Below are 18605 nucleotides of genomic sequence, written 5' to 3'. Positions count from 1 at the left end.
CTCATCTATGACTCAATCTTCTCTGGTCTTGTCCCAAACCAGCCACAGGAGCAGGCTGAGTGTCAGCTTGCTCCAAGACCCTCTAGCCCCACAGAGAAGTGCAGCCAAACTTCATGAGGGATTCCAGCTCAGACTAAGGAGAATGGTGCTGTTTCCTCTCTAGAGTAAAAGGAACTCTGGGAAGAGGAAAAAGAAAAAAGGAAATGCAAATTTCAGTTGGTGGAGCTGTGCTGCCCACCCAAGGAGGGTGCTGGGGGATGATTCTTGCAGCACTGACTCAGGCAATGGGGCCAGGCAGGAGGTGAGGAGGCTGCCCCCAGAGCTGGGGGGCACACAGACACTCAGGGAACTGCTCTCAGACATGGCCAGGGTGTAAGGTGCTTCACTCCCTCCCTCGTGACTCATCTGTGAAACCACAGAGGATTCAAAACTCACCCCCCTGTCACTTCCCTGCCGTCCCCCTCCCTCCACTGCTACCCTGAGCCATGCTTAATCCAGAAGACCCTTTGCTTTTGTTTGTGCTCCTAGTAAAGCCCTTCCATCATGACCCAACAGGAGCAAATTCCCGTGGGAATTCCCACTGGCATCACTGTGCGGAGCAACCCTACACTGTTCTAACCTGCTCCCACTGCACTGGGCTCTGCTGGGAGGGCAGGAGGACACAGCCTCCTCCCTGGCCATAAATAGAGGGTGAGCAGGGGTGCCAGGGCCCAGCAGTGTCTGGCAGATATGTTTCCTGCAAGCAAACCTCTTCACCTGGCCATCGCCTGAGCCCCGATGATGTATGGAGTGGCTGGGCTGCAATAGGATTTCTACCCAGAATATTGGCTGGATGATAAAGGAGTCTGTCTGCGGTGATAATTGCACCATAAATAGCTCTGGGTTCGGCAGTGAAGAGTGAGGCATTAGAAAACCTCACCCTCTGGATTCCTCCCACTTCCTTCCATCTTCCTTGCTGCTAACAAGCGGGGAGAGCATCTCGGTTTTACCAGCCTCGAGAGGTTTATTGAGCTCAGACACAGCTGGGCACCTTCCTGCCCGTAAATCTTAATAGCAAGAAAGGAGAGAGAGAGGGGGGAAAGCCAGCCCAGCTGGGTGATTACTGGAAAGCAGCAGGTAGGGCTGTGTTGTGGCACAGCTGTCCCTCCTCATTGTCTCCACTGCTGTCTCACTGCCTCCTCCAGGCTTCTCCTGGCTCTTCTGAGCACTCCTGGGCACCTGGGGGTAAACATCCTCCTTACTGCACTGATGGAAACTGAAAACCTTCCAGCCAACCACAAACACTGAGAAATGAGCTCAAACTGGGGAGTGCTGTGAAAGTCAAGGCTGGAAAGATGATAAATATGACCAGATTGGAAGCTCTCTCTGGCTCCTGGCTTTCTGAGCCTGCAAGAAAGCACATGGATGCCTTGTCTTCTCTTCCCCCCAGCCCCCCCCTCAAAAAAAAAAAAGATGGGAAATGGATCTGACTTCACTAGTACATTTACCTGCTCTTGAATTCCAAAAGATATTGAAAAACAGAGGGTTTAACCCCTCACATTAGGGCTTCTCACTCACATGAAATGCAGGTTCACCTGACATCTGCCCAGATTTACTCACTGCTCACAGTCAGCCTCCAGGTACTTTGGGGAGTGTGGTGGAAATGGAAAAAGTGGTCAGGACTGAATGGAGGCATCTCCTCATCAAATTTTATTCATGGGTCAGTGAATTGATGTTGTGGATTTTCTTTTCCTCATGTGCAGTGCCCAGATTTGCTGCAAACAGCTAAAGGATGGACTGTGTGGCACAAATCCTTTTTATAAGCTTGGAGAGCCTGCAATGCCCTGGTCAAAAGTTAAACCTTGAAGAGTCAGGTGTGACATATCCCAAATGCTGTGAAATCTCATTCTTGCTTCCTGGTCCCAGCTCAAACCGAGGGGTTACAACACCCCATTGTAACTCAGACACACTGGCATCACTATTGTTTTCTAGGAAGGTGATTAAATATAATTTATTTTTTAGAATTTTGAAGCATCCAGGAGTGAAGGGGGAAAATGGTTCTTCTTCCTGGACACTTTACAAAGCTCCCACAAATAACTGCGGTAGGAGGAGGGCGAGTTTTATTCTCAGATGGGAAAAGAGATGATTAAAAGGCAGTTTTTAAAGGCATTGAGTAGAACTGGGGGAAATCCATGCCGAGTGTCCACATTGCAGCAGAATCGTTCAGCAGGGGTGGGGGCAGTGCTGGTGCTCACACTGGCAGGAACAGGAGCAGCTCTCTCCTTTCTGCCCGCAGTGCAGTGAAGGCTGCTAAGCAGGCAGAAGCTTTTCAGCTCCTGTACAAACCTATAAGCTCCCCCAAACCTTCCCCTCCTGCACCAAAGACCAAATATAGAACATGATTTTTCTTCTTCTTTATTTTTTATTTTATTGCCATACTGGCATGTTTGAAGCAAAACTATTTATCCCGTTAAAGTTTTGGATTTGCAAGTTTAAAGCTTTCACAGTTCCAGGTGCACCCAAAAAGATAAGGGAGCCTGGAGGTACACTGCTGTACCTAGAAATAAATATATAAAGCTGTGATTAATTTGAAGGTAGTTATTAATGCTCATTATTTCTTCATTATCTACTGCTATTATTACAGTGGCCTCACCTAAGCTGATACAGGATAGCACAAACCCCTTAAAGCAAACGGGAGAGTTGTAATGAGCATTTGAAAATGCCAGAAATCCCAAAAGCTTGGGAGCAGGGAGGGAATGACTGGGCAGAAGAGAGCAGTGTGTTCCTCCCACTGACTGCTCCTCTGCTGGTGCCAAAAGCTGCGGCACGGCCAGCATGGCATGGGACGTGCAGAACACCAGTCCCAGTTGGAGGATGTTACTGGGATTCCTGGCAGGCTGTGTGAAACCTGGATCCATAAAGCACAGCCCAACATTTGCTTGGCAGCACACAGAGGGAGGAAGAGAACCAGCCCAGGCTTTAAAAATATAATGAGCCTGAAGAAGCAGCCTGGGAGCAGAGGGATCTGTGCTCTGGATGACTCAGTGGAATGAGGAGAGTCAGGGCTTTGTGGAAGAAGCTTTGGGAGAAAGAAGCCAGAGCTGAGATGAGATTAATCAAGTAGCAAGAGCTGCCCAGACATGGCTATTCTTGGCTGCTTTATTAGAAGGGAGATTAGTGCTTATGGTTCCTCAAAACAAGTTTCAAGGCAATTAAACAGGCTTTTCAACAGGTTCCTTCCTTACTCAGCAGCTCTGCTTCATTCAGCCTGTCTGGCACGGGGATGGATTTATGTGAGGTTGGATGGTCTGGGTCTGGAGAAGCAGGAAATGCTCGTGGGGGCTGCCCTGGCCTCCAGTCAGTGCAAACTGCCCCACCCCGAGCTCTATACCCCATTTCTCATGGATTTTCCCTGGCAGCTGCTCTGCCTGTGCCACCTGAACAGGCAGCTCTTCCTCCTCCTGCCTGCTCGAGGCTGGACTTGAAAGTCCTGCTGCCAAGAGGGGGTTGGGTGGGAGATTTGTGCCACCAGATCATCGGCGAGGACACAGGGCTGGTGCACCCACAAGCCTGCTCTGGGGTGGGCACAGCAAATACAGCCAATTTTTGGCACCAAAAAAAAAAAAAAAATTAAAACCAGGCCCACAAAACGTTTCTGTAGTGGCAACAAATGAGTTCCATGGTTTGGAGCTGAAATAAGCTGTCGATGTTTGACTGTCTCTGGGAGTTAAAGCTTTATGCAAATGGTAGTGAGATTTTAGTCCAGGTCATGAAAAAAAGACATCCACTCTGAAAGTTATTAATTTTCTTGTCCTTAGTTTTGAAAGTCATTCTCTGCATTTTATTTTGTCAGCTTTCTCTCTCTCTTGAAAGCTCAGTACCACCCACAGCACTGGGTACTGCTGAGCTCTGGCTCTAAGTCAAATCCACTTGCCTTCAGGGAGGTGGAAACTAATCAATGAGCAATATTAAACAATATGAAAGCCTCAATGATTTTTACATTTCCTATAAAGGTCAGAGTCCCCCTGGCAACTCCATGCTAACACTGAGCTGGAGGTGGCAGAAGGAGATGACATATCAGAAAAAAGCTCTCATTCCCCTGTTTCCTGCAGATGATGTTTTCTTATGTTAAGGAAAAGATCCCACTGCTGAGCAGGCTCAGGCTGGCTGGGCTGCTGGGCTTGTGCTGAACTGAATTTCGATTTTGCAGGTGCTCATGGGGAGCCTGGGCTGTCTCAGGTCTGGGCTTGCAGGTGTGGACTTGCAGGGGAATGGGCTCCAGCTGTTTTCCCAGTGTCTTTTCCCAGTCTGAGGGGCTCCAGGGCTTTGCTGGGAGCAGGATGATGCATTCAGGCTGGCCCAGGGATGCTCAGCAGAGCTTGCCATTGGGATTGTGGGATCCTTCTACTGACAGGACAACTCATCTGCCCAACAGCTGCTGCCTCCAGCTGCCCGAGGCTGGGGGGTTCCACTGAATGCCTGACAGGAGATCTTAGCCCAGATTCAGCCCCGGGTTCAGCCCTTGATTTGGCACATTACCTCCCATTCCAAAGGTGCTGGGATGCAGGGAGGGCTCTCATGATCCACTCTTCAAGGAAGGGTGCTGGATGCAGCCCAGCCCATGGGAGCAGGTACCTACTGACCACAGAAAAGTCACAGAAATAGAAACCCTGAAGTACACCCATGTCTCCATTGCTTTTCTCTGTACAGGCCCTTTAATTCCTCTGGCAGCAATAAGAATCTTAATAACTCCAAGGTGAAGATTAAATTTCTGATTTTGCCCTTATTTTCTTTCTGAGCTGTCTTAACGAGTCACCTCTCACTGGATCCAGGACTTGTGTCTCTGTTTAAGGACGATGACACAGAACTTTCATTTCTACATCCAGTAATATGAAGGGGTTGATAATATTGAGCACCAGTGTGAGAGACTTCCTAGGGGGAGACCAGTAATCAGTTGATCCTTGTTTCCATTCTAATAGCAACCCGGTTAAAAGCTACTTTTTTTTTGAGCACTCCTGGCAGGGCTGAAAAGCTGCTGACACAATAGTTCAATCCAGCTAGAACTGCTCAAGACCCTTTTGTATTTAAGGTTTGTAAAAAACCACTGCAATTAGCAAAACAAGGAGAGGAGAACAGCAGGAGGGGCCTTGAATGATGCCAAGCTGCAGCAAGGCAGTGCTCACTGGATGGAAAGCAGAGGAGCCAGGAGATTCTGGAGATTGCTGGGAGCCATTGCATTTTCCATTCCAATTATTTCTCTCAAGTGCATCGTTAACTGACAGAAGTTGGTCCCCTTCAAGTTTCTTGGCAAGCAATATATTGTTAGAAAAGATGAAAATCAGCAGGTGCTAATTCCATCTCAATGCCCCCCCTCTCCCATCCCAGATCCTTCCATCTTCTTCATTTTCTCCTCTTAATAAGATTTTGTATATTGCTACTGCACCTGGTTACACACCACAGTTACGAACTTAATGTGCAAAGTTGAATGTAAACAGGATTAAAAAAAATCTTAGCAATTATAAAGCACTTGAAAGCATTCTCCCTCCTCCACTTTGTTAGCAGACTCTTCACTTTGCCTGTCTTGCATACCTAGCATTGCAGTAATTTTTGGGGATAGCTTAACTCGTTCCAGACATTTCAGTCAAAAAGGAGCATTAATTTCTGTGGTAGAAGTGGCACAAGAAAATGGAAAGTATTTGCCTTTATTCAGCAGGAATGGAGGAAGGAATGAAAGCAAATTTCATTAAACTGAATTCAAAAATGTCAGGCGAAGTTTTGTCTCCTTAGAACCAAGGACAAACATTTCTTAAAAATTCTATGACTTCAGAGAAAGACAAAACCTCAGCTGTAATTGCCTTTACCTGAGCAGAATTTGACTGTCAATCTGTACTCCTTGGTGATGTGCTTCTGTGCTGTTGTAACCTGGGAATTTTTATTTTGAGGGCTTTAGCAGAGATGTTTAATTATCCATCTCATTTGGAGCCACTTCAGGTTCGGTGGAGGAAAACATCAGCACCATCATTTCCATGGGATGGGAATTTAAAATATACATTAGGTCAGCATTTAGGGATAAAGCCAGAGTTTCTGTGGGGTGCTCAGATCCTCCTTAGTGTGGCTAAACAACAGTTCCTGAAATATTTTGCCTTGGTGCAAGCGTCTGTCGTCAGAGCCTCACAGTCTATGAAGGCAACTTGAGCGGATTGACCCCCTGACCCACCCTGGGAATGATTGACTGAACACAGCTCGCTCCTCCTCTGCTGCCCAGCCAGGAGTCAGGAGAAGAGAGAGACTCAGAAACAGCACATTTAGCTGGAACTGGGGGGCATTTAGGAAAATCCAGGTCTAGGGGCTGCAGGCTATAGCAGGAGGGTGACCCAGTGCTTGTGCTACTGCCCTGCAGAGCCTGCCCAGTGCTCCTGCTGTACACCAGGTGTTGGTGTTTTGGTGTTTCTAGTTATAGTTGCACTTCAAAGTTTTCTAAGGGAAGCAAGAAATTGCTCAAGAATATGGCTAATTGAGAGGAAGTCAGTTTTGGCTGGCAGGAGGAGCAGCTTGGCTTGAAGGTACCTGGTGGCTGCTGTCGGTGCAATGTCCCCACAGAGCGCACCATTGGCTCCCTCCCCTTGGCACATGGCCACTGGCCACCACAGCAGAGTCACAGGCTGGCTTGCAGGGCCACAACGAGTTGGCTTAGCCCAGCCAGCCACTGCTGAGATGCACATTCTGCTTTCTAATTTGCCTGAACTCTCAGCGGGCTGGCACCTTCTAATTTGCTGTTTGTTGCTGCTCTCCAAGAAGTCCAGCTGATTGCTCTGTTGGTGCCGGCAGATCAATCTCACTGAAATAGACTTATTTTTCTTCTCATCCTGAAGAGGTTAGTTTTCCAAACATCTGTGCTTACCTGCTGAGCGGAGTGAGATTGCTCTCGCTCGTCTGTGCTGCTTTTGTGTGCTGCCAGGCACATCCTCAGCCCAGAGTAGGGCTGGAAGAGAGACCTGAGGCTGGCCAACAGTTGGAATTTATGTGTGTGGTGGGAGAATGGTGAGGAAAGAAATCCACAGAACTGTTTTCAATGTCATTAGTTTTACAGTTTATTAAATTGAGTTTGTCTCGACAAGATGTGGTGGGAGACCACGCAGGCTGGGCACACACAGAGCACCCATGGAAGGAAGGACATACTGCAGCCCAGTACTGCAGAGGTGGGGCTAGCCCACCTCTCACCTCAGGAGAACTTTTAGGGCCTCTAAATTTAAAGATCTGCACAATCCACCTCCCTGGGAGCATTTGCACATTGCAGCCTGTGCACACCTTGTGAAAGGAACTCACCTGCCCTATTCCAGCTCCACCCCGTCCCTCTCACTGAGTGCAAACAGACATTGTTCTTCTCTGCTCCACTGCTCAAGCTTTGTATTGGGTAGCTGGAGCAGCTGCATCACCCCTCTCTGCCCCTGGGGAGCAGGAGCTGCTCCAGCTCTTTGCATTCCTGATGTTTGTTGGCATCTCTGTAGAGCACAGGATGGATTTTGGATATAAGGCATCATCCAGCCTTCATGGGACCATCCTTCAAGGGGAAGCAAGTGACCCCTGCAGCCTGACCCCTGTCAGAGAGGGGCTCAGCTGCTGCCTGGGGTGGTGGGATGTGGGCAGGGGCAGTTCCTGCTCAGCCCCTTCCTTTCCTCAGCATCCACACTGACTCTGGCACACTGCTAATGCAGCAAAGCTTTGCTTCTTACATCTTTAGAAAGGTTAGGGCAGAAATATCCTAGAAACCCAAGAAATAACTGTCATAAAGGAAGAGCATGTAATTTAGTACACTTTCAAAAAACCCAAGTCATTATTTCTTCAACACCAGAATTTGCTGAAAGCACTCCAAGTTCTGTTTTGCAAGTGCCACGGAACAAAATAATTGTGCAATTAGTAATGCATCTCACACCCCATGAAATGAAAGATTTTTTACTTTCAACAAGTACAAAATGTAGCATTTTGCTTTTCCATGGTGGGAAAGTGCTGGCCATTCCTTCCCCTCCTCCCTTTTTAACTGCACTGCAGTATGTAATTAATAAAGATAATAATAAATACGCTTCACAAAGCAGGAGTGATGTGAATGGCACAGGCACAATGTGGACAGCTTGGCATTGCCAGAGCAGCCAGCAGCTTCCAGATATTAATTCTAGCTCCCTGTGGAGGAGCTGTGCCCTCTCCAGCCCTGTCCAACCCTGCTCCCAGGTGCTGTGAAAGTGGGGCTGCTTGCCCAGGGTCGAGCGTGGCTATGGCTGGGTGGCCAAGGTGGGGTGGAAGCCCAGCTGCTGCCTGTGCAGGCCTTGTGTCTGCAGCCAGCAGCTCCTGGTTGCACAAGAGGGCTGCTCTTTATTCAGTCACCAGAGAAGTGTTTCTGGAGATCCAGCATCCCCACAAGAGACCAGTCCATGCACGACAACAAATGTCCCGTGGTGTTGGCCTGGCCCATGGGAAGGCTCTGCCATAACTTGCCTGGTTGGTATTTGGAGGCAAACAAAGCTGTTGCCGGGGTGATGGCATCCTCCTCCCTGCTAGGTGCTGCTGGATAAACTGCTTTCCCTGCCCTTCAGCTCACACACACTGAGCCTGCTGCTGTGATGGAACCTCTACCAAAGCCTTTCAGAAATTATCCTCCCCTGGCTGCTCAGCTGCAGCGTGCTGGGAGAAGGAGAGGGGCAGCGGGCCGTGCAGTGCAGTGCCCACAGGTGTGGGATGCAGGAGCAGCACCTGCACAGCTCTGCCTGGGCACTGCACAGCGCTGGTGCCACCCAGAGCCTGGCAGAGCCGTGAGGCTTTGGGGTGGACCGGAGCCATGGGGCACCAAGGGCGCTGTGGGCGCAGTGGGCAGGAGAGTGGGGCAGAGCAGGAGCTGGGCACACCAGGGCAGGAGCTGCACCCACAAGGACAGGTTCAACTCTCCTGCAGAGCCCATCAAGGGTTTGCTCCCACCCATGATGCAGGGTGGGGCCTGTTGGACTCAGCCTGGTGCAGGTTCAGATGTGAATCGCTGACCTTCAGCTGAACCAGCACTATACAAGCATGCTGATGTAATCAAACATATCAACAATATTTGTATGCTGTGCTGTACAAATTGTTTTGTACCCCACACCATACTCAGCTCAGCTGTGAGAAGAGCAGTGGGGAATTTAATTCTGAAGTTGAACCTCTGTCTTGTGGCTACCCAGGGCATCTCTGGAGCCATCCCTCGTCCCTCTCCCTCACACACTCTGCCGAGCCCAGCAGCTTGGCTGTTTCCATGGCATACCAGCAGGGCAGGGAGGGCAGCCTGGCAGGGATGTGAGCAGGGGCTTTTTGGTTTTTTGAGATGGAGCCTGGCAGAAAATGGAGCCAGCAGGGGTGGGCAGGCAGGAGCTGGGAGCAGCTTATCACTCCTCGGCAGGAAGGGATGCTCGAGGAGACAGTGGCTGCTGCATAAATAAATAAAGCAAACATCAAACACCTCGCCTTCCTGCAGTTCCTGGCCACTGTGCCTCCCCCAGGGGTCCCAGCTGCGTTTTCCCTCCAGCAGCTGATGTGGGATGCTGCAGGCAAGTGGCAGCAGGCAGGGGTGCTGAGATTGCTCTTTGCCTAAAACTAAATTGCCTTGGAAATTAAATGCTGCTGCAGTCACAGAAGAACCAGAGTCAGGGGGCTGGAGCAAGGCCTGTCGGTGTGATAAAAAGCCCATGGACTCTTTTTCCCTGAAAAAGAAAGCTTGTGCCAAGAAAAATCTGGAGGACAGGAGACTGGAAGTGCTTGGACTGCTTGTCTGGGTCTGAAGCCAAAGGCACCCAGGTCACACACCGTGGTATGACCAGTGCTGAGTCCCCTCACGCCTGCTGATGTGGTCTGACAACTCCTGGAATAGCAAAGCCAGAGCAAAAGCCTTCTGTAAAGTGGCACAGGAGGGGTCGGGGCCACCCAGAAGTCAGGGACCCTCCTGGCTTAGTCCTCCTTGTGTCAGCAGCTGCTGCAGAACAGCATTTTTTGGGGAGTGCTGGGCTTTGGGGTCATAAGTGGGACACTTGGAGCTGGTTAGATGAGAAGGGAGAGTGCATTGTGCTGCCCTGGCTGGGCTCCTCCCTGGGCTTTGTCCCCAGGGCAGAGTGGGTGTTTGTGCAAGTTTTGGGCAAGTCTGGGTGCAGGGCAGAAAGCTTCTCCTCTCCTTTTACAAGGTCTCCAAGATCCTGCTAAAGAAATGTGGCCTCTCACCTCCTTCACACACACACATGCGCAGCACTTTGCTTCTGCAAGCATGTGGAGCAGGGTCAGTGTCACCAAAAACTGTCTGTGCTCTGACCTCAGTGTCAGCAAGGGCCAACTGAATAAAAGATCTTTAGGGAAGATAAAGATCTTCCCTAAGAAGCAAGAGGCACAAACAGTGCTTGAATCTTGGCAGAATCCTCAACCTGAGTGGACAGTAGATGTGAAGGAGAGAACTAGAGGTCTGGAAGGAAACACCAAGGGGAGATGGGATGAGCTGCCAGCTGGCTGTGTGCCCATTGCACCTGGAACTGGCCAGGAGACACCTCCCTTTGTCAAAAAGGACACTTATCCCAGTGAAACTAGGTGTCCAGACAGGAGAATGTGTAACAGGAGAGACAGGGATGGAAGAAATGGTCACAGGAACTATATAATGATGGGAGGAGGTGAAGTCTGGGATGCTCCAAGGATGGATCAACACCCTTAACAGAAAAGTCTTCCTGGAGCATTTCTGTGCTCATGGGGGCAAACAAAGCAGTAACCCCTCTTCACATGGCTACCAAGATTTGTGCATGGAGACTTACCAGCTTTCCTTCCCTCTGGAGGGGAAGAGGCAATGCTAGCCCAGTTACTTTTCCAAGACCTTAAGCTTTCCTTTTTTTCAGTTGCCTTGCATCATGTTGGGTTCCCAAGCCTGCCCAAAGCAAGTCTCTCACTTCCTCTGGCTGCTACACTGTCCATTTTCAGCTTGTGGCTCACCTTCACCTGCCTCTCGTGCTAGGCAAATGGCAAGCTGCACCACAACCTCCTGTCTTGGTCTCTTAACAAACTTTTTTTGGCTCCACAGATTGTGTTTCAGGTGTGCTTTGAAGCTTCACTGCAATCCAATCAAACCAATAGTCCCTGGTTGGCCATTCCTATTCAGAAAAATCTCTTCCAGTGAAGCTATCACTTCAGCAAACTCAGAGGAGAAGCTTTATAAGGCACCAGAGGATTTTCATGCTAATGAGTTCCAGTCCATCATCAGTTCCTCGCTGCTTGAGTTTCACCTGCCTGTGCACAAAATCAGTGACTTCTGTCACAAGATCTCTTTCATCTCTTGCCATCCTGGAAGAACTAGATAATAAAGAAGTGGAGAAAAAGCAAAAAGAAATCTCTTAGCCCCAGATTAAGAGATGTGAGTCTAGGTCATAAAAACCCCTACAATATATACTTTGTATTTTTTTTTCCAAGACACTTCTGCTATTTTATGTGCTTTTGAGATGAGTCATAAGGGAATGGGAATGAAAACCATAATTTCCCTTTGCACAAATATCAGGTGATAGAGAGCTTAGAAAACATGTTCAAGGTTTCAAAAGGAGCTAGAAGGACCAAGAAATCTTGAGAGGTTCCATCTGATTACAGGGAAGTTGAACACCTGGTTGGTACATCTCATTCTCACTGGTGAAGCTTCAACTGTGATAAAATCCACCTATTGATCTCCATCCATAAATAAACCCCCCAAAACTTTTCTCCAGAAAAACAGCATTAGAAGTGATTATCCCTGGACAGTTGTTATCTAAAGGTAGGAAGGAGGGTGAATTTACCCTGATGATACATTTATCTCGAGGATGTTTTCCCAGAAGGGCTACAGAAGAGCTGCCAGCTTGCTCCATGGCCCTGCTTGCTGCTCTCCAGAACATTTTGCTTTGTGAGATCAGCATCAAACACAAAAGTCCTGTCAGACCTGTACTTGGGGGATCTCTGTGAAATGATGCATTCCTGGTGCTGCCTGGTTGGACCCAGGTCCATCCTGCCTCCCTTGCTGCAGAATGAGCTGGGCTTATCCAGCTCCTCTAATGATGCTTTTTCTCTCCTCAGTTTCTGGTAGGAGAGTGAGCTTTTGTCTTGTAGTCCCTTTCAGTTTTGATGCTCCTTTTTTTCCCTTCCCCTGCCTCCTCTCCCACGCCTGTGTTCCACCATCCTTTGATGATCCTCTCTTATTAAAGACTGAAGGGGATTTGCCACGTGCCACTTTCAAAGGTCCAGGGGCAGGAAGCTTTAATTGCCAGATTTTTCACACAGGGTGTTAAAATTTATTAAAGTCAGCTCCTCTGATTTCCCTTTAATGAGATGACGACTGTGTGTATGAGATAACATTAGGTTCAAATGGTGGGAAACTCAGAGAGGGTTTAAGTAGTCAGACTAGGAAAAAGAAAATATAAAGCCCAAACCTGTGCTATATCTCATGTCTTAAGGACTTACTCTGCAACTTAATTTAAAGGTACAAAACTGGGATCATTCTTCAAACAGTACAGCAAGGCTGGCTGTCTTCTTTTGAAAGGGCTTTCCTTGGGAAAGGGAACAGGGGGTGGGCTTTGGGTATTGTTTGATTTTTGAGACACTTTTTACATTTCAGTCACTGTTTCTCCTGTGGCTGTCCCTGTGGAAACAAAGACGGAGTGATCAACTACTTGGGGATCACCCAGCACCTGAGGAAATGCTTTAATACAATTCTTTGTGCTGAGTGTTACTGAGGTGTAAGAGACTTATCCTGTGCTCCAGCAGCCCCTGGCAGCATGGAAGTATCAGAGGCAACAGGGAGCTAAACCTGTGTTTGTGGTCCCAAATCCTGTGTTCACAAGCCCAAACCCTGTGTTCAGAAGCCCAAACCTGTGTTCAAGGTCCCAAACCTGTGTTCATGGTCCCAAACCCTGTGTTCATGGTCCCAAACCCTGTGTTCACAAGCCTTTGCAGCATGAGCCAGCGCCCCAGGAGCACACATAACCCCACTGACAGCCCCAACACTGGAAGTGGGACTCGTGAATCTGGGTAAAAAGAAAACCTCTTCCAAACTGGGACACTGTAAAAAAATTGAAGCCTTTGAGAAAAATGAAAAAAAAAGTGCTGAAAAGCTGAACTTTTCCCCTTGGCCACCCTGGCTGCTCTCCTCCCTGGCTTCATTTCCCCCCCCACCCCCCGCTCCTTTCACTTTCTGCTACCTTCACACGGGATTCTGCTGCCCTACTTTTGTCCAGCCTTCTCCTAGAGATAAGATAAACGCTATTTTCAATTAACAAGACTTGATTGCTAAAAGCAATAGGAAGCAGTTGGTTTAGACCCAGCAAATTAATTGAAATCTAAATGTACATAGTGTATTGCAGGGAGAGCAATTCTCCCTCGTTTGGCCCCTGCCATGCAGGCAGCTGGGCTGGGCTGAGCTGTGTGACAGGAGGAGCTCACTTTGCCCTCCTGTCTCCTGAAGTTCCTCGCTCAGCTGCTTTTAGAGCACTTCCATCTTGCAAGAGAACTTTCCCCATGGCTGCAACTGGAAATTAGAGCAAGAGGATGTGTTCTGGCGCTGGTGGGATGCAAAGTTCTTTTCTAAACATCAGTCAGACATGATGAGATCTTTCTTCTCACTCCTCCTTAGGGAGGGTTTGTGCTGTGTGTGAAAATGGAATATCCACCAGCTGAAAGGATTCCGTGCCCTTTGCAGTGTTTAGCAGCGTTACTAGTTAAGGGAACATGGTGGGAGCCGAGACCTTGGGAGCTCATTGTTCCTTAAACTATGTTTACACATGACAAACAGCAGAGGGAAGGAGGTCAAAGGAATCAGCCAGTGAAATATTCCATCATAAAAAAGATCTTCCATGACTTTTGATGGCCAAATGCTTTTGGTCCTGCTGAGGGAGCCAATGTGGTTTTGAACCACCAGGTCCCTCAGGAGCTGGGCTTGCTCTTTCACATCACCTGAGGGACACCTCTCAGCAGTCTTAGCGTGCCTGGGGACTTGAGTATAGGAAAAAACCTTGGAATGTTTCCTCTCTTAAAGTGGGTGAAAATAAAAAAAACTCAGAAACTGCCCAAGCACTGATCTAAGCCATGGAGGAACACCCAGTCTCCAGATACTTCCAGGGTAATGTGCACTTTGGACATCTTTCCTTCAAAAGACTGCTCAGAGCTTCATGACTGTCCTGAGGGGTGCACTGGGAATGTGCAGCACCTGGCCCCTGGATCTGAGCAGCAAGGAGACACTCCTTGGAGAACAGGGCACTCCTTGGGACTCCAGGAGACCCCACAGGATCATTCCTGGCCTCACTGTCACATCCCACAGCTCTTCAGAAGCACCTCACTAAAAACCCACTGCTTCACAATTTACATACCAGGGCACTGTGGAAAACAACCCACTCCAGCACACCATCCACCCAAAGTGGTCCAAAGCAGCAATTACAAGCCAGTTCCTACTGGAGAGCTAACAAACCCGTATCATGTTTTCCTTGCTGCACCTTGCTGCCTCCAAGCCAACTGGCACAAAGACACTTCTTGCTGCTTTCTTATTCCTGGACAAATGATGCTTTTAAGCTTTCCCTCCCTGCCAAGCGTGGGAGGAGCCCCCCGTGTCAGGATTTCCGAGGATTTCTGTTCTCACCCCGGCGCCTCTCGGAGCAGCAAACCTGGTGCTCGGCTGAATCTTCTCTCACCTTCAGGAGCTGCTGACAGCGGGGGCCGGAGCCATGTCCCAGTTCCATAGCTGGCAGCTCTGGGGGGAGCCAGGCACGTTTGCAGGGAGCAGCTGAAGCTGATTAAACCCAAAAAGTGACACCTTCGGAGCGCCCCAGCGCTTCCCGCTCCTGCCGGCGCCTCGTGCGCGGACGCGCTCCAGCACGGCTCCCTGGAGGCACTCGTTATGCACCAGCATCTGTTTTAGCACCATCCCCGCTCCTCCTTTCTCCTGTCTACCAGCTCAAAGTGTCCTTGGCCCCTTCTCAGTCTTGCTTCCCTCCCCGTCTCAATTTCAGAGCAGATTTCTCAGGCAGGGAGAAAAACTTCTTGGAGACGCAACTTTGGCCCAGCTTTTTCCAGAGAGGGAAAACCCTCTTGCCCTTGGTGCAGTAACTTTCTAAACAAGATTATGAACTCTTGGAACAGCTCAGAGGAGAAATTTCATAGTTAGAGATTGTTTACGTGACAGTGGCCACTGCATTGCTGGTAGACACGAATATAAGTGAGGTTGGAAAGTATTTCCTGCAATATTGTATTCCCAGTTATTCCAGTTTCAGGTCAGCTTTCCTCATGATGGCTTGCCATGATTGTGCATAATATTTTTGGCATCACCAGAGGTTTTTTCCAAGTGGAATTCTTGCTGTGACCCTTGAATGTGCTTGGTTTTTTTTGGTTTTTTTTTGGTTTTTTTTTAACTTTCCTTTTTTAATGACTGCTCAGCATATTGTCCTATTAGGGGCAAATATCCTCATTGTGATCAGCAAGCACACCCAGATCTTCATCTCCTCTTTCCAGCAGTAGGGAGTCTTGCAGTCAGTTTCTCAATCATGATGTCAAACCACAGCCTTTCATCCTGTCTATTCTCCAAATTTAAAGTCTTTCAATTCTTCATGTGATTTAACAGTGGTTGCAAGATAAATCTTTCAGCAAAGCTCTATACGTACACTCAGTTATGCTTTGCAGTACAACTCATTATCTTCTCTTTAGATGTCTCACTTTGACAACTTTTCTTTTATAGTCTTCATTTTAGCTAATGAGCTCCCCCACAAAAATCAAATGTTTTTGTGAAGCTCATTTACATGAAACCTACCACACCTCCCTCCCTTAGAAACACAAGCAGCTTCAGAAGAAAAACAGATCAACAAAACAAATCACTGCAGTCTGTCAGGATCTATCTTTGGGGATGCACACAGGGATTTTTCTCTGGTTTGCAGTCTTCTTGCACAGGTTTGGTTGTTCCTTCCTGGCCTGGAGTTGGGCTCTATCTTTTCTTCCTGGCAGATAACACTACCTGATGCACTACAGTTACCAAAAAATATTTCCTGGCCTGCACAGTAATTGGTTTTACTCATTTCAGGCCATGCATTTTGGAGTTTTGCCTCTGCTCAGTGACAGAAAGTCTCCCTTTGCAATGTCCTAATTCCTGTTAATGTCATACCCCTCCCCTTTTCACCAGTCTCTTATGAAGCCCCAGACACATAATTTCAGGCTCTCTTTTGACCCCTTTTCATCTCCCTCCCATTATTCCTGCACAGCCGCCTCCTGTCTCTGTCAGCAGCTGAAGAACTCTGTGCTGCTGAGGGGATTAAGCAGCAGTCCCACGGGCTGGGATAAGGAAGCTTTCCTTCCTCCACGCCTGCTTGGAGAACAGCTCAGAAGCCAGAAGGAGGAAGGCACTGAGAGTTTCCCCTCCTACCTGTGGTATTAAAAGCAAGCGAGTGTCTTTTTTCCCATCCTCCCCATAGCTGCAGGCAGTGACAGCTTCTGAAATCCCAGCCATGCTTTTGTTGCTCCTGGAAATCTCCCAGTTGCTCCCAGTCCAGCCCAGCTTTGCACTCATAGTTGGGGTGTTTATCCTCTCTCCTCGGAGCTCCAGACACGACCTTACACCCCCCCGTGCCCACGTGTGGCCGTGTGTGTGGCATCAGGCAGCTCTGGGAGCAGCAGGGATTTGGCCCTGTCTTGGAAAGCCATCCCTGTGCCCTGCTGCTGTCCTGAGCTCCCAGCTGATGACAGGACCTAGCAGGCTGGACTCAGAGCATTTGCTGCAAAACCACACATCTGGGCTTTGCACTTGAAAATGTCTTCCTGGATTATCTTTTTGGCCCCTTCAAGAAACACAGTGGGGTGCTCTGCTGGCTGTAGAAAGGGGAGCCCTCTGGTAGCCAGGACACTGGGAAGTGACCTGTCCTTCCACCTGGACTTCTCAGGGAGCATCACTGACCCCATGAGACTCTGTTAGCATTTTCTTAAAAAGGAACAGAAGATGCAACCCTTTCTGTGCCAGTTGTTCTAAAAGAGGATCCAGGAATTACTGGAGCAATGTTCAAGCTCCCTTCCTGCTTTCTGGTTAATCAGCAAACGTACTAAAAATGTGGCATATGGTGTGTGAGGGGTGGGGAGATTTCTCTTACACCAGAATGAAAACACGTCTTCACATGAAACCTAAAAGCTGATCACACTGTGGTCATGTGGCTGTGTCAGGAACCTGTCAAAATATATTGCAGCAGAGATGGAGATATGTGACATCTTGCTGAATTCTGCCAGATGTCTGGTGGGATCTCAGAGGGGGTTGTTAGAGCCTAAAATTTGCTTACGAGTCTCTGCAAGTGTGTGGCTTGTGACTGCCACGGTTGCAGCTATAACCCATCTCCCACCAGGAATGGCAGAACTCTGGGCTGGGGCAAGCTGGCCACAGAGGGGTTAACTTTGATTTCCCTTTGACTGCTCAGTGAGAGCAGTAGTTTAATTTCTTTCCTTTGGAAAGAACAATTAACAGCACCAGGGGTTATCCTTTCATCTTGCCATATGGATTATCACACCAAAGGGCATTGATGAGGACATAAAGGTCCTCAGGTTTCTTTCTGCAAAGAGCTGATCTTTGTGCTCATATTTGATTTTCTTTTTTCGCGGGTTTCTTCTGCACTTTCAAATGGTAGACTTTCAATGTAGCACAAACAACGTGGGCTGGAGAGAGAAAAACAAGAGGATGTGACTTAATCGGCTAAAGCCATAATTGAACAATTAGCTCCAATATGCAAATGGACCAGAACTTATAAAAGTGTGAGACCTGTGACCAGCTGTCCATTTTGTGACCATTTTGGGTTCATCTTGGGTGTAACCCTGGCTGGGCTCTTGTGCTGCCCAAGGTGGATCTATTGAGGCTTCCTAATAAATCCCTACTTTATTCTTTCACTCTGTCTAGTCTATGTTCTGGTTGGCCTTCACAAGGCAACAGAGGTGCTGCTGAAATCACTCCATGGGACAAGGACTTGGCTACAGGATCCACCATACTCCAGCTGAGGATCACCAAACCACAGCAGCCTGATTGCCTGTGGACTCAGGCACGGGCAGATTTGATGTCCCTAGATGGTGAGGGTGCTTGGGGGTGTGTGGGGTTGCTGGTACCAGTTGTCCCTGCTGTGGGGGAGAAAACCCACGGCTCCCACTAGTGATGGTGGTTTCCTGTGAACACCATGGCTTTGCAGAGTGATGCTGTGGGTGTTAGTAGTGAGAGCTGGATCAACCCGAGAAAGAGCTGAAACACTTCTGTGTTCATATTTTGGTTTAATTTTCTCTCTTTTTGTTCTCTTTGGATTTTTGTCCTGAGCCACTCTGCAGCCAGTACTCCTGGAGTTTGTGCAAAGGCATCATCCTTTTCCATCCCTGGTCCAACTGGGTTGTGAGGCCACACTCCCACCTGGGACTGGGTGCATTCCTGCAGCTACAGATCCTCTGATGGGGACAGGTCCTTGCAAAGATCTGTTCCATAATACCTTAAACCACTGCAGCACCTCTCCAGGGCTTGGCTGCCAGGGTAGGGGATCTCTTTCTTTGTTTTTTGTGTGCTTTTGTTAAATGGAACAGGCAAGGGGCTGAGTGTGTGCACAGGGATGTTGGGCAGGGAGGAAGGCAGAGGG

This window comes from Taeniopygia guttata, chromosome 13 (genome assembly GCF_048771995.1).
Source record: "Taeniopygia guttata chromosome 13, bTaeGut7.mat, whole genome shotgun sequence".
Taxonomy (NCBI): Eukaryota; Metazoa; Chordata; class Aves; order Passeriformes; family Estrildidae; genus Taeniopygia; species Taeniopygia guttata.
Note: the sequence above shows the minus strand (reverse complement) of the source record.